Source organism: Daphnia pulicaria, chromosome 1, assembly GCF_021234035.1.
Source record: "Daphnia pulicaria isolate SC F1-1A chromosome 1, SC_F0-13Bv2, whole genome shotgun sequence".
NCBI lineage: Eukaryota > Metazoa > Arthropoda > Branchiopoda > Diplostraca > Daphniidae > Daphnia > Daphnia pulicaria.
The window spans coordinates 39,182,605-39,197,073 of record NC_060913.1 but is presented as its reverse complement, the minus strand read 5'-3'; positions in this window follow the sequence as shown (position 1 = coordinate 39,197,073).

Here is a 14,469-nt window from a genome sequence, read left to right as displayed (position 1 = left end):
CATTACATTACTCAATGTCTAGCTACATTAATCGATGGCTAGCTACCGTACGGCTCATGGATTTCCTTTTACTAAACATGTCAACGGCAGTCTAATGGTTAGCAATAATGGTCTGCCATGCAAATGGACCGAGGTTCGAATCTCGTTCAAGTCAGTTAGAAAACTCAATTCAAAACATTAAAATTTTGACAAATTTTACTTAAAAACTCGCTCAAAAGCTTACGGAGTTAATGTAATGACTAAAGATAGACGGGGGGGGGCTTGTGTGACACCTGTGTATTAAGCATGGGTTGCACCGGCTTTACTAGCTCGTTATGTGTGCTGCCAATAGGCCCAAAACGGCCATTCTAATTTGTCAACACGGTAGTCGGTAGTCATTTAAATTATTTATTTCTATTAAATAACGTGAAATAGGAGTTATTATTACATAAAATAGGTAGCTATCGCAAGATGGTAATCTGCATGAATCGTTTTTAAAATTTTGAGCAGTCATTCATGAATTCATGCAGAATACCGTCATGCGTCATGCAGATTACCGACACCCTCTGGAAACAACTCCAAAAGCAACTCTCCTTTAGTAAAATGTGTGAAGCATCAGCACAACTAAGCCTATTGGGTCAGAATCATCCTGAATTTGAAAAAACTGCGCCTCTTCTAAATGGCAATGGGGTTCTCTTTTTTCTTCAGAAATCAACTCCCTGCCACCTTTTATGAATTGTCGAACACTCTCTGGATAAAAGAGATAGATCCTTTAATTAACGCAACACGTCTTAAAAACGGTGAAAAACCCATTTGTGAAAATAAGCCCTTGTCTCCCTTAAAGAAGATATCTCTTTGCTGTCTAAATTATATCCCGTGTTGCAAGGACATCTCCTTTTATTGGCAGCCCAAAGATCTATTTACGAATGACAATACCAACGAGCCCTTTAACTTTTCCGTCATCTCCCCAATGGGATTACACCAGAACAGCAAAAATATGCGAAAATCCTTGTTCAGCAGCCGGTGTTTGAGCCTCTTGTGTCAGGTCCTCCTGCCACAACACAAGAGCCAGATTTGAAAAAAAATAACGTGAATGGTTGTGCCGTAAGGCCAAGTTGCAAACGGTTTTTGAGACGTTTTTATCAGGCTTTTGCGTAGGTCGTTTTACGCCAGCCCGAGGCATTTAAAAAATTGAAAAGCTTCAATGGGAATCGCATAGCCCCCTATTTGAATCTCAAGTACTGAAATTTATAGGAGAACCGTATGAAAAAAATGGCCAATTATCAAAGGTCTAGATAGCTACACCCGCTTTCTCCAACGTTTTTAAGAAGATCCCGATTGCTCTGAAATTGAATTCAAAGCCCTCGCGCTTTATCATGAAGCGATCTTGTCCCCTGATCTTCCTTTTTACACTTGGTTTGCCATTTTCAGACGTTTTGAGTAAGCCTTTTTTATGAAGTTTCAAGATAAATTTGAGATCCTCTCAACGCTCACCCACGACCTCGTAAGTCACGATCTCCTGAAAGACTCTAAAACTTTAAATTTTTAAAATTTTGTCCCAACAAAAAGTTACTCCTCCCGATGATATTTTAATGGTTGCTGAAGCTTCTCTTGCGAAAGAGCAACCCCAAAAACTTTTAGATCTTTTAAAAAAATACGACAACAAGATACCTCCAGAAAAAGTTGGAGAAAAAGAGGTGTATCTTCTCCAATCAAAGGCCCTTAAACAAATTGGTATTTTCAACGAGGCCCTTTCCTTCATTCCTGAAGATGGCACAACCCCCCCCCCCCCCCTCTCAGCTTCTCCGGAGGGCCTCTTTGCTGATGGAGAATAAAACCTGAAAAGAGGTGATTCCTTTGCTGGAAAAAATTGTGAGAAAGAAAAAAATAGCGATATTGACTAAATCGAATCTTTAGCAATCGCTCTTTATCAAACCAAAAACGATGAAACACTTTCTCAGCTTCTGTCAGCGGACAATCAAAAATGCTCTTCGTTTTTGAAGACCTTTATCAAACATCCTCTTCCACCATTCCCAAAACTTTTCAGTAGCTTAAGGATAATCTAAGAGATTTTCAGCAACTTCCTTCCGACCTTTCTAAAGATTCATAAAACAGATTTTTTTGTGGATGAAATTTACCTCTCTCAAAATAAGCTGTACGATCCACCTTAGACGCGCTTATATTTTCAAAAGTACTGTTTTTCTAGTCTTTTTTTTGCTGTGCTTTTCATGTTTGAAAGCATCTTGCTCCTACAGTACAAAGAAACAAATTCAATAACTCTATACAGAATTAAAAGCTCAAACGATCCATTTAAGCTTCTCCCTCTTCGATATTTCCGAAAGTATTAATTTTCTGGAAATGATTTCCCTGAGCCCCTAAACTCTGAAACCCACTTTTTTTTCCACTTCCGCTGGTGAGCACCAACAAATACTATGCTTCAATTGACGTTCTTCCAAAAAAAATGAAAGAAGGGAAGGGTAAGGGCCTTTTACATCTTGAGATCGTTAATCAAAATCTATCCAGTGACGATGGATGCTTTTTTCACTACCCAACTCATGGAACGGATGCCTAAAAAGATGAATCTCCTTTTTAGACTCTTTCCCTTCATTAACTTTATTAGCTTTATGCCTCGCAATTTACAATTTTTCTTTCCTTTGTTTTATTTCCCACCTCGGGTGGACCCTTTTTGGATCCAAAAATCTCATGACCTCGAATTTTCAATCCTTGAAATTAGTTCCAATACGGGATGGCGCAGTTTTTCTATTTGAGGAGAGACTAATAACTGGTTCCTCAGTTATGTGAATCCTCATTTTTTGGATAAAACCCTTAAACACTAATACTTCAAGAAAAATCTCAAAAATTTTCCTATTCCCTTTGGAAGCCTTGTCATGGATAATCAATTGATGACAGATCAAAAAAATTGCGAGTAACAGTTTTGAAGCCATGATCACGCTTTTTAAAGAAGAAGAAAATGAGCCTCAAAAGCTATTCCGTGGGTGCTGATTTTAGTTTTGAAAGAAGAGGGAGAAGCCGTCCTTTCCTTTCTGGATAATGGGCTTGGCATTCCCTCAGAAATTCAGGGAAAAATTTTCGATCCCTTCTATTCCAGAAAAGGAAATCAAGAAGACGTCTGATTAGGACTTTCCATGAGTTATGGCATTATTCAAAGGCAGGAAGGGTCTCTCAAAATGAAAATCCATACAAATGAAACTTTCTGCTTTGATTCCCTTAGTCACGAAAACCGAGTGCTCCTTGAGGCCTTTGGAGTAGGTTTTTGCTAGGGTGCCATACTCAAGCACTTTTAAGCTTTATTCCCTTATTTTCCCATCGAATTGTTGGGAAATGAAAGCAGGGGTAAAATAAAGAAATTTTGGAGGCGTTTCTTAAAAGAGACCAATATTGATGTGGAATTTTAAAATCCCCAGGCTATCCAAGCAATCTATTATTTTTTTCCTACTGGAGTTATCCAGTGGACTGACTTTCCTCTTAACCCTTACTACCTTAATTGCCTGGCTTATGGAAGCAATGGTAACGGACCTTTAGTGATTAACTGGTGGCGGACCACTATTGGTCTTTTTGTGTTGGTCACCTTGCCTTATGCATTGAACTTTTTTAGGAGCCCCTGGATTGACTCGTCTTACCTTCCTTATCTCACAAATCGCTTAGAATAAATACGCAATTGCGCCCTCGCCAGTTCATGCTCTTCCTTCTAGGACTCGGCATGATGCACCCACAACAACATCTATGGTTAACAGCCACGATAGCTTTTTGTGTTTCTTTTTAGTGCTGCCGCTCAAGACTTGGTCCTTGAGGACTATCGTGTCGAGATCACTTCCAAAGAAGCCCGCGGGCCGCGGCACTATGGCCTCTACGATTTGTTTTGGGTTTTGTCTAGGGCTTTTGGTTTCAAGGGATGGAGCTCTCTATCTTTCTTCTTTTCTTACCTGGTCTTAAATTTACCAACTCAGTTCTGAACCAAAAAGAGTGCATTTTCTGCAGCATCAAATGCTGAAGAAAAACCGCTGTCCCCTGGGCCTCACAGTTCTTTTAAAATTGTTTTGGACTCGGTCTTTTTTAATATCAAAAGAATTGGGTGATTTTAGGATTTATTTTATTTTACGAGCTTGAAGACACCATCTTGCATGTCATGAAGATTCCCTTTCTTCTGTCCCAAGGCTATAGCAGAACATAAATAGCAGAAATTGCAAAGTATTTAGGCAAAACCGCAATGATTTTGGGAGGAATTTCAGAAGCTTTTAGTCACAAAAGGACTTCTGAACAGCCTTCACATCGCCATTAGTCTTCGGATCCTTTTGTTGCCTTTTGATGACTCAGCAGGCTTACGTGGGATACCAAATCCCGCTGCTAATTTTTTTGATAGGGTAAGAACATTTTGCCTCTGGTCTTGCCACGACGGTTTTTGTCGCTTTTATCGCAACGCTTTATAGACCGCCTTTTATCGCCACTCAATACGCTTTTTAAGCTTATTTTGGATACTGTACCCGCATCCTTTGGCCAATGATGTGAGGAACCCTTTCAAATTCCTTAGGACTATTTCCTTACCCTCGTGGCCTTTAGGTGTTTTCCCGCCATGTTCATTTTATGGCGTCTGTCACCTTCTTTCCAAAAAATTTGGAAACTGCCTTCCTCTCCCCTAGAATATTCGAAAGCTTAAAATCCCTCCCCTCCTTTGCAACAGTTTCAAACTAATTTCGGGCAACAAGTATTTGATAGTGATCAAAACAAGTTGTTCTTTCGGGAAGCTCTTTCCTCTTAAAAATAAAACACTTGATTTCATTTGTAAAATGGGAAACTTAATTTTACCTTTTTTGGCAAAATTAAGAATGAGATGACAAAAAAGAAATTCTTCTGATTAAATTAATTTCATTTTATGCGGGGCCCTCTTCATCGCTTTCCGTGCCAGAATTGGACACAATACCCATGCAGCCCCTCTTGTGGAAACAAGTGGCCATTCCTCCTATAAAGGGGATTATTCTGAAAGTTGTAGCAAATGCAAGATTCTTCGTCAGATATCTTGTCAATGCCGTGCAAAACTCCCTTTAATCTTAATATCTGTGGGAATGTGCCCCTTTTTATAATCAATGATTTTTGCTTCTGAGCAGGAAAACAGATCAATTCTGTCAGCCCGAGCCGTCAGGAAAAATTCTCCTGCATCATAAGGAATCACAAGCTTTCCCACATCCTCCATCAAGATTTGTAAGGGACGATTTTCAAAGCGGCGTTTTTCTTCGTCTCCACAAAAGAAGAAGCGATTTGACCAAACCACGGCCATCAAAAGGAAAGAATGCCAAAACGATTGTGATAGGGACCTAAAAGACGTTCGCCTTTCATCAAAAAGATTTCAAGCCCCTCCTTCCGGAATATGCATGATGAATGATTAATTATGATGATGAATCAGCAGGCCCAAAAGAGAGGCTAAAGACTCTTGATCGAGGGGATCTAAAGGACGCAGCTTCAAAGAAATGACGAGCATACGAAGCATAGGGCTCACGGCGCCAAAATTCCACTTGTGTGACGGACAGAGACCGAGCCAAAGGTGACCGTCCTTGCCGACCAAGACTCCTTCCTGGCGTCTAAATGCGGACTTGGAGCCAGCGGACTCTCGGGAGAAAGAAATATTAGGGATTTCCATTTGATGAGCCCACTGACGCCAATGGAGGGATTCACGTTGCGTTTGACCAGAGGCCTCAAGAGCTGCTTCAAGGCATAGCAAGAGGCGTGAAGGCAGTGTCGGTACCCCCTGAAGACGGGTGCTTCGGGTCAGAAAAAGATTTTCACCTGCAAAAGTTTGAAAAAAATCTTGAGCCATCAACCCAACCCGCCGCTCAAGAGAAGGCCTGTTAACTGCCCCCCGCACGAGACGGCTGAGCAACGGGTCTCCTCCCCTCTTCAGGCCAAACACCTTCATTAAGACCCCCTAAAATCAAGACCTCCGTTTGAATGAGACGTGATTCCAGCGTCCCCAAAATCTGAAGGCGTGGATGGCCTTCTTCTTGAAGAACAATGGTATTTGTGCCAAAATCGCGCGAAAAAATTCTCTGTTTGCCTCAAAACTTTGCTGCCCGAAGGCCACAGCTTTCTCATCATTATCATCCAGCAGCGTCTGGAAAACTTTAGTCTCAGAAGTTTCTACGACTGATTTTCCCCTAATAAGACGTTCCACAGAGAGACTATGCTGAAAAACCCAACGGGAGAAAAGACAAATCTCCTGGCGCTGTTGGCTGAGGGGCAGGAAGCATTCCTGAAAATGACTCAAAGCCCTTTGTAGGGTTGAAAAGTCCCCCTCGGGCATCTCTCCAGGAATCAGTTCGACGATCTTATCCCACCTTTTACTTTGACAAATCTCCCAAAGCACTTGGTTTTCTAATGCTTGAATGAGGTGGGCTTTCAAAACATGACTCATTCCCTGGAAAATTAAAGGATCGTTCAGAAGCGCCAAGAGATGGCTAGCAAATCAAACAGTTTTTAGAAAAGCACTCCAGGACTAAAAGCATCAGGATTCCGAAAGAAGTCCGACTTAAAGGCACATCGGAGGAATCTCGAAGCCGCACCCCCCCCCTTTCCAAAATAGGATCAGGGCGCACAAGAATGGTCCGATGACCAGAAGTCTCAAGGGTATATCTTAAGACAAAAGAGATCACAACACTTTCCTCATGCACATCCCGACAAGGAATGACAGAAAGCCTTCTGCACACACAGGATCTAAGTCCTAAAAAGGTGTCATTGTTACACGAAAACACGCCCTCAAAAAGCCCTTGCGCGTTGGTCTTTGGGACAAGAGGCCCCAGGGTTTCACAACCTCTGGAGTGACCTCTAGTTCTTTTAACAGACGAGTCAGATTGTACTGAAGGTGCGTATTGTACTCAAGAAGCTCGTCTTGAGACATAAGAGTCAATCCGGGAAAAACCACAGCACCACGAGGAAGTTCCCCAGCCACCAGGTGACGCGAGTGCCGTTCTGAGGATGACGCTTCCGAGACGCTGATGAGTGATGACTGAGTCAAAGTGTATTACAGAATTAATTAACGCTCACAATTCTTCACGTGGAGGGCCTATTTTAAGGTAGATTGCGTCTGTCTCACAATATTTCATATTTTTCATGCAATCCAAGGTACTAAATAATTTAATGATTTTAACCCCACTAAATAGCAACTTCTGTGAGATTGGCAAGGCAAGTCTCTTGGCTAGTTTGGCTAGCAATTTTGCCTAGGATGTCCTCTTCATGTCAAATTCTCCCTAATAATTGTGGCAGAAGTTCACTTCCAGCACAGTTCAAACCTAACTGTCAGTTCGCTCCTTCAACCAAAGCCTGATTGAGTCTATTGTCAACGTACCACCCTCTGTTCCCTTCTTCCAGGAAATGTAATTTTTGATCTTTTCATACGTGCTTCATTCTTTTTTTGGAAAGCTAACTTGTTTTTATTAATTTTTCAGGTTGCAGAAAGCTCAGGCATCCGCATTGGATGAAGGTAATGATGCTCACCTAGCTACCACATACCACAGCTCGACCCCTCCCATCTTATATGTTGACCCAGCTGCAGACATCCAGTTCTTGGTGGAGCAACTCTCTTCAGTCCGATTTAAAAAGAAGCTGGTAATGGCAGGTGCAGAGCAAAAGCAAACACAATTCATTTGACTCTGATGCCGTTTCATTATTTTCATGGTATGTGTTTATTCACCCACTAGATGTCGACCACAGCGAGGCTGGTCTCTACAAAGTGACGACCACTAACGACCTCGGCAAAGCGACAACCGAAGGCAGTCTGTTGGTCAAAGCTCCGCCCAAGATCAGGAAGAAGATGCAAGACATGGCCTTGAATGCCAGGACCACCTGGATTTTTGCCCACCTGGATTTCGGCCCACCTGGATTTCGGCCCACCTGGATTTCGGCCCACCTGGAGTTCGGCCCACCTGGAGTTCGGCCCACCTGGATTTCGGCCCACTCGGAGTTCGGCCCACCTGGATTTCGGCCCACTCGGTTCTTATAAGAGCCAAGAAAAAAGAGAAAGGCAACTCGCAATGCCAAAAAGGCAACTGGTCTGACCAAAAAGGCGATTGCCTTTTTTGACTCACCTTTTTCAGATTTGCCTTTCTGAGTACCAAGGTCCCCCAGGCCTTTTCCTTCGGCAAAAGATCTAAAAGACCATCCAGATATGTTCCCGGTTTTCCCAGATCACTTCATGCTTCATAGGGTGGCGAGATGCCTTTGGACATTCCGTTTTTTTTTTACTTTGGGGAATTCAAATTCATTTTTGGAAAGCCATTTTTTTGTAAAAGAATAAAAACCCAAAATACTGACCCAATGGTTATCCTAAAGAAGTAAATTATCGTACTGGAGACCTTTTATCTATAAAATATAAAGGTCGTCATCGCTTTAAACCATGGTCGAATAACCTGTTCTCGAGTAACAATACAAGATATAAGTTTTATTAGTGGTAGAATGAATTGGTGTTGAAAGAAATGTTAATTTTCCGCAATGCCGAAAGAATTTGTGTTTTATTCAATAATTTTACTACCACAATCCTCAATATTCACATTCGTTGCATTACGAAAACTAACTCCTTTGCAATTTTTACATGCCACTGTGCACTCTATATAGGCAATTTTACGACAGGAACTTCATCTTCTTGTATGACAATTTCCACTGCAGCCCAATTTAATAATTTCCAAAAGGTATTTTGTTGTAGCCTGCCAAAGTGGTAACAGGGAAGTGAATTCCATCCGATAACATCCAAACCCACTCGTCAGCTTTTTGTACTGGTTTCCACCTAGCCAAGTTTATAGATATAATATCATTACATACATATCGACATCTCATCGATATTTTTCAAGGTTACTTACTTGCAAATATGTCTTACTATGAAATTCTGTAGCAGCTGATCTCGGAGCAAGATCTTCAGGATTCACAGGATCGATGTTGTCAAGGAAATGTTAAGAAATGTTTCTTTAAATTCTGATATCGTAGGCTATCTAAAGTATCACTAGGTAGTCCATAGTATACAATAATCATAGCATTTTCTCCAGCAACATCAATCACATTTTATTAACAATTACTCTGGAAAAACGTTACAGACAATGTCTTGTAAACAACATTATTATTTGAGAGCTTCAGTGAACTTATTCTACCTTTTCTAAAAGGCTTACACGTTGTATCACATTCGAGAAAAGCACGGACAAAAAGTATCACATTACAGAAGGCAGTGCCCAGCGATAGTTGAATTTGTTCTATATGTTCCATATTTTGCCAGCTTTACTATTTTTTGGTTCACATTTAAGGTACATTTTCTTTAATTATAGTAGTGTAGTAGTAACACTAGTAGATCAGTGTCTTTTCCCACTAGAACCGTTTGTTGTGTTTTCGCGAAGTGTAATATTGTTTTAAATATCAATATATCAGCATCATTCTGACTGTGTAATACAGTATATCCTTTCCATTGAAGGTATTTTCCCAATTCGATCAGAAATTTGCTATGCATTAAATTTTTCATTGGTTGTGACGAACTTCATATAATTCGAAAAGATAACTTCACTGCTAACAGTTTTTCCGCGCTTATAACGTGTCACATCTTTAGTGGACGGCCCGTTAATATCCCCATTAAAGACAATTAAGTGTAGTTTCTCCCATATTTGTTTGATAAAAATTGGTAATAAAGCTCATAAATACTTAAAAAGTATTATTTTTTTCCGTGGGATTTTGTGTAGAAGCCGGCCGCCAGCAACAACAATTTTTATTTAATTTTCATTTGGGATATCTTCCTTTGCTGAGTCATACTAAGTCTTCACCGCTATTGATTTTGTCAAGAATGATTAACTTGCATTCCTCATGTTGCAGTTTAAAGAAAAAGATATAAAGGGAATGAACTAAGTTCAAATTTGAAGGAGGAAAAGATTCCGAGGAGAATGACCATCCTTTGAAATAAGATATTTGGACCTATTTTTCCCAATTTTTTTTGGACCCCAGATATCCCTTTTCTGTCATTGAAACACATTAATCTTTTCTATGTGGTGTGAAATGTTTAACTGACTACCCATTCATTTTTTATAAAACTTTGTTTCCAACGTTGTCTATCGTCATCTACGTTTACACAATTTGCAGCAGTAATTACCATAGAAATGTTACGTAACACATTTGGGTTGCCCAGAAAATGATTTTTTGTTAAAAAAGATTTTTTTTACATTTGTCGTACATTGTAATAGTTAATAAAATATAAATATCCTGTTGATTTCTGATTCCACTACTGCGTTTCGTGACAACCGATACTTTGCAATCCTTTAGACTTTATACTTTTCTCCTTAGAGCAAGTAAATTTTTGAATTTTTTAGATTAATCAATATGTTTTAAATCTTTGTTTAAATCCTTCTTTTCGCTACAACAAATTAAATCTTATTAAATTTAAAGAATATTCACAATTATTGTTGCCTTTAGCTCACCCATTAGTTTTTAAGTAAAATTTCGTTACTTTTCCATTTCACAGCTCCTTTTAAAAATCCATGATTACCCAAAGGGATGCTGAGGATTTAACAAAAAGTTTTTTCGACAGTGTTAGGTAATTTCGCTGAAATCCCATTATATTTGGCGCTCGACATCACAAAATTGTTCTTTATTTATGTATCAACAGGGATACGTTCAGGGATTTATTTTCTCATCTACCAATAGTAAAATAAAAAATCCTTTTTACGACGATGGGATTTCCCTCTTTTTTTGTCCTTCTGATATCACTGATTCTTTCGGAAAATATTTCCAGTGAGTCCGTAATTCAATGTTTTAGGTATGGAAGATTTTCAAGGAACTTGAAGTAGATCAGGCTTTATCGAAACTGCAACTTGGCATTCTTGATTACTTTTCCTTCGTCCAATGATTTTATTTCCTCTACTTTAATGTGATCGGAGAATTTTGCTACAGACATTTTCACTGTAACATCCATGGTCAAAACTCCCGGTGCAGGGAATGAGAAAGGATCTGTTTTTAACCTTTGTGCTCTGACGCAATGCGAGAAAATGACGGGTAGAGCTTCAGAGGATCAACATGGATAGCCCTATTTGGCTACAGACGAACAAGCCATTTGGGCAAGCCATTTGACCATACCCGAAAGAATTGACGTGACCACAACCGCAGCCACCCTCAACAGCAGGCAATTCTAGCCGGAGATAAGCCACCAGTTGGAGATCAGCCACTATTGGATAGCCAAAGATCAAGTGGAAGAATTTCATCTAAACCTAGTAGTAGTTGAGAATTTTCAAAGGGGTAGAGGACGAAAATAACCTAGGGAAAATTTTACATCCTTTTATTTGTATTCTTAACAAAAAATAGATAAAAATACGATAAGTGACACATTAACTAACGGGACCGAGCTTTTACATCGAGAACACTAAGAAGTAATACAGAAGGGATGTTTTTAGCACATGCTCTTTCACGAAAGACTGTATGATTAATAATAAGTCTTAAACTTGAATGCGTTTAACAGTTATACAAGGTTTTCTGAAGCTGAATGGAAAAGCTGAGCCCCTAAAAAAAATAACAGTCAACTCTACTAGTTCGCAATAGTCAGACCGAGGGAATGTGTCGCTTTAGAGACAATTGCTACCCCATTCTAATACTTCGTTTCCAATTGATTTAAGTTCACTACTTTTGGAAACTTAAGCACAATCTTTTGGACGACACCGGCAAAAACGTGAGTGCCGTTAGTTGCATTTTTAACTTTCTAAATGCTTACTGTATTTCAAATGAAGATGGAAGTAGGGTGCTCTGCAATAGAACAGTTCAAACAAAAGATGCTACTGGAAGAAATGCAGACCATTATAGGACTCAAAAGAGTACGGCTAGTTAAGAAGGGAGACAAATTGGAGTGTATCACATATTCTGACACCATTATAGAGGTAAACAAAAATAGAAAATTTCATTATCTTTTAATTTTTTATTTTTTATCTTAGATTAATCCGAAATGCACGCACACCGAAGAACTGCAGAAATGGATAGCTGCTGAATAAAATTCTGAAAAAGAACATACTGAAATAAATAAATAGCTTTTTTCATCATTTTCTTTTTTAATAACTTCAAGTAAAATGACAATGTCTAGCTAGATTTAAATTTTAGTTGTTAGCATTTTAACGTGATTTTAAGTTAATACAGATTACTTACATCTTCTAATAATTGCATCTAATGGGCCCATTTTTCATAATCATTTGTCATCTTATTGCCAAAAGCAACTTGTTTTAAAATGTAATCAAATTTCTCGTCGTCATAAATACACTGTGATTCATTTTTTCAAATTTCAATAGCACCTTTCTTTAGTTAAAAGTTAAGTTTACTAAGGGTATTACAATTTCATTCTTCAATTTTGACAAAAAACTCGATAGTTTGAATAAAACCCATTTTCTTTTTTTCACAACAGTTAATGGAAAATTTCATCAGTAAAAATCTTTGACATTGATTATTTTCAAGATTTCTTTTATTATCGAGATTCATTGTAAAATTAGAAGAGGCTTTGAATTAAGAGCTACCCGCATTCCATTATGGACGCAAGTCGTAAACGATAACGCTTGTCACAGAGAAGAGGAAGTCATATGACTGAAATTTTTTAATGATTGTTGTTGAAATCCTTGCCAATACTTTTTGTAACTTGTTTTCTCAGATCATTTTTAAGTGCAGTTAGGCCAGTTAGTTTTGAAAATTTTCGTCTAACGCCTTCATTACCGTACATATTTATTTGTATTTACATTATTGGTATTTAAACTTGATTTGTAAGAAACTACTATTTTTTAGTAAATGCTTTTCTGTGCGATGTGGTCCCAGAAGATGACATTTTGTGATTTCGCAGAAAATTCTCCCACAAATTCTTCTTCAATTCTCTGACGTATTTTGGTAAGCTATAGGATATTCTTTCATTGTGCGATGTTTTTGTATTTTTCCTCAGGTAGATCTTACTTTTAAGAAATTCTTCATCTACACTGAGTTGTAGCCTGTTAAGTTCATTTCGATCAAATGTTAAATGCTTTTGGACCCAAATAAAAACAAATTATATAGAAAAAACTTATCGATAAGTGTTAAGTAAGTTACACATAATTCACAACTGCAAATTTTGTTGTTTTTTGTTTATCAACAATGGGATTGATTTGTGTTAACTTTTTTCCCTAGTAGTGTATCCAATATTTGTCATACAAATATTCTTGCGGCTAAAATTATACACAACTTTGTTACCAGTACCTTCAGCAGGAATAATAAAATCAGAGTCGCTATCGAGATCGTTCTCAGCTTTTGGGCTGATTTTCATTAATCTCTCTAATCTAATCTTATAATTACCTTTTATTTTGAGAGTAAGTCACAAATATTCTTACTAGTAAAGTTATGTACGTTTACATTTTTCCTTTAATTTGTCTTTTTCAGGAAGCTGAGAATCAGACTCATCATTCAATTTGGGATCATTCTCTGCTGCACTGCTGATTTTCCTCAATCTCTTACATTTTATTTTGAGAGTAAGTTACAAATATTCTTACTAGTAGAATTATATACGCTTACGTTTTCCTTGCGTCTTGTTCAGGACTTTAATTAGTATTTATATATACCCCGCTAACTTTGCCGATGCAAGCGGAAGCAGAGCGGATGCATTGAGGATACCTCCAGCTTGACTCAAGCCCGCAGGAGTGGAGAATCGCCTGGCCATATACACTGGGACGTCGCCGACGTCCTTGCTGTGTATGCCGGTTTCTTGTTTTATGTCCGGTTCCGCTGGTGGATTAGGCTGAAGCTAGGCCACTGATGAAATGGGCTGTGTCAAAGCGATCTGAGCAGCCGGCGGATTGGTTGCTGGCAAAACTGCCACTAGCTTGCGAAGAAATGTCATTTGTTCATTTGAAGTAAACGTCCGATGATGTAATCCCTTTAAGGCCCCAGTTCCACTACGATAGCCTGGGTATCCCATCGTTTTGTTGTTGGGTGCTGAGCAAGTATGTGGGTGCCTACTGGAAACGACGCCGGTGTGGGTGTCGATTGATTGTATTGGGACCTTGACAGTTCCAGTGCGTGTCAGACGCGTTTTTGTAAGAGGTTGGCTGCTCTTTGCCACTCTGGTGCGAATGAACGTCGATGGGTCGGTATGCTGTCCCGAATAGGTCTTTTGAATAATAACTGGATAGGAGAGGCTCCTCCATACCGTATTGCATTCCTAAAAAACAGAATATGGTCTTTGCGAGTTTGTCCTGATCCCTTGGCTGCCTATCCTAGCTCCGACGACTTAAGAAGAAATCCTGAAAAGTTATGAGTTTATGAGGCGTGTCGCTGTTGTGTGTTGGTCTGGAAAAGTGGTGACTGCCAGACACCCACTGAATTGGTCGACTATGATAAAAAAGTGACGTCCGTCGACTTCGCTGATGTCTGAATGAAGAATTTCGAATGGTCTTGTTGCTGGTTAGTGTTGGAGTGTGGAGGAGTGGAGTGATAAACACGTGCGTTGGCGCAATTTTGAGGCCCCTT